Source organism: Octodon degus, unplaced genomic scaffold (genome assembly GCF_000260255.1).
Source record: "Octodon degus isolate 3935 unplaced genomic scaffold, OctDeg1.0 scaffold00017, whole genome shotgun sequence".
Lineage (NCBI taxonomy): Eukaryota > Metazoa > Chordata > Mammalia > Rodentia > Octodontidae > Octodon > Octodon degus.
In genome coordinates, this window is record NW_004524593.1 from 80230 (window position 1) to 82959 (window position 2730).

Consider the following 2730-nt stretch of genomic DNA (forward strand, 5'->3'; position numbering starts at 1 on the left):
ACCTTGAATCCTGCACTGGAATTCATGTTTCATTTTTTCTGGTAAGTAGGTTAAATCACAGAGGTGTTTTTACTTTCCCTCTGCCAAAAGCATATTACCCAAGTTTTCTCATTTTCTAGAAAAAGCTTTCTAAATTATTGTGTATCTCATGACATTGAGATGGATCTGTATTGTTGGCATTGCCTGCCAAAAGGACATGGATCAGGCAGAGAATTCCTGTATACCAAGGTGCAATTTCCCCATTTTTAATGTAGACACACACATTAGTGCAGCACATTTGTTATAACTGATGTAAAGCTGATACATTATTATCAATTAATGTTCATAGTTTATTTACATTAATTTTAAAAAACATTTGTATATGTATATACAAGGGAGAGCTTGGGATAATTGTACTGCTGATTTCTACTGGTCTATTAAAAGGAACAGTTACTGCTTAATATTTTTCTTCTTTTTAATTTAATTTTTGACCAATTTTGCATACTTATGTTTGGTAATGGGAACAACTAATTTGAAGACAATAATATGCATTATAACAACCACTGTTCAAATCCTATCATTTTGCATAGTGAAATTCATCATTTCTAATGGTTTTTTGTGCATTAGTTTTTACTTAATGTCTTTTTTCTTTTCCAGTACCCATGTAGGATATCATGATATCATTAGTCATCATATCTCCTTAGCCTTCTCTTGTCTCTGACAGTTCCTCAGGCTTTCTTCTTGTTTAATTTTCTTTTGAGCCAGTAGAATAATGATCTCCCCAGAATGCCTGTGTCCCAGCCCTTGGAACCTGTGACTTTGTTATATGACCAGAAAAGAGGGCTTGTTGTGGTAGTTGGAGGAAGGGTTGCTTGTCAACTAACTGACGTTAGGCCTGGATGGCCATCCTGAATTATTGGAGGAGATCCAGTGCAATCACAAGGGTCCTTTCATGTGGAAATAGCAAGAGAGTTGAGGTGTAACATGGACCTTACAGTCATCAATGGTTTTGGAAATAGAAGGGGGTCTCCAGAAATGAATATGGATGGCCTTAGTGACCCAAAGCCCACTTGAGGACCAACAACTTAAATTTGAGGGCAATGCCTTTGTGTTGTTTTCACCACTAAGGGGGTGTTAATTTGTTCCAGAAGCAATAAGAAATTAATGGACATTTAGTACCAGGGAGTTGGCACTGCTTTAAAAAGTACCTAAGGTAGTATCGATAGGATGATGCAATGAGACAAGCTTACATTTCTCTAAACAGACATTAGTAGAAATATGTATGTTACAGATTCTGCTAGTGATGAGTCAGAATGAAGTGAGAAACATTTTAGAAAGATAGGGGTGGTCTTAGAGATCACCTAAGCCATTATTAAAAAGATCATTGGCATAAATACAAGAATGAGCATCACTGTCAGTGCAGATGAACAGTAGCAGCAATGTTGCTAGAAATTGGAGGAAGGGGCTCCTTGTCATGCAATGGCCAACACTTTACTGAATCATGCCCACATTTATGTGGAAAGACCAATTTATAACCAATTAACTTGGTTATTTAACTAAACACATTTCTAAGGAAAGTATTGAAAATGTGACCTTATCTCTTTTTTTTTTTTCATTTTTTTTCAGTGACCTTATCTCTTCTTGTTACTTACAACAAATATAAGAGGAAAGAGATATGATGAGGAAAAAATTGCTAACAAGGATCGAGTACGTGACAGTGAAAGAAGTTCTCAGCCAGTTCAGACTATAAAAATTGGGTGAAGAATTGTCAGAAGAGTATGCTCTGGGGAAAAAGCTGAGGATGTGGCTGGGTAACCCTGTGCTTGTGTTGCACAAGGTCAGTGTCCAGTCACGCAGACAGCTCTTTGAGGAGATTAGTCATGTAACATGGGATCTCCTTGGCCATCTCAGTAGGAGTCAAGAATAAAACAGATTATCCAGGGAAGATTGGTGAAGGATCCTCTAGCTGAAGCAAGTGCATTCCTATGACATACAAGGGAGACACAATGTTTTTGAGAGTTTTCTATCAGTAGAAGTGTTGCCAGTCCATTGAGGATTCTCTTGTTTGATTCAGATAGAAATCAGGAATCAACAAAGTGCAATGTTTTGTGACCCTGATGCCACCAGATGATGCCAGATAATGCTAAATACTGTTGGTTGACACAGCCACCTATTGGTCTCTGCTGCTGCTGTTTGACACTGGCTTGTGCTTGATGCGTGGGTTAACTCTACCGGCACTGCTCGTGTTGCTGGCCTTTCCTGACTGCTGATCTGCAGAGTTCTCCAGGGCTAACAGTCCTTAGTGTTTGTTGCTATTTCTTTTAAAATGACCACTCTGTCCACATTCAAAGAGCAGAATCTTTGAACCAATACTACCAAGGAAATAAATCAAAAAAGGAGAACAGAAAGAAAAGAGGGGAAGAGGGATTGAAGGGAGGAGAGAATTAGGAAAAACAGAGGGGTTAAGATATATCATGCACAGGTACGCATTCCCTATGATGAATGTGATCATTGCATATATCTCATGGTACCAATAAAATTAATTTAAAAATCACAAGCATATTCTTGGACCCCCAAAAGCAAGCTTTATTTTTCAGGGCCTGTGCAGCAGCACATAGAGTTCAGTACAATTGAGGGAGCCCTCGTGGGTAAGGAGAACGGTACAAACAGGAGAGTGCTGCTTAGATAACATCTGTGGGCCTGAGATAGGTCCAAACGCTGACCTGTGGTGGGTTCAAGTGGGTGCCTGGT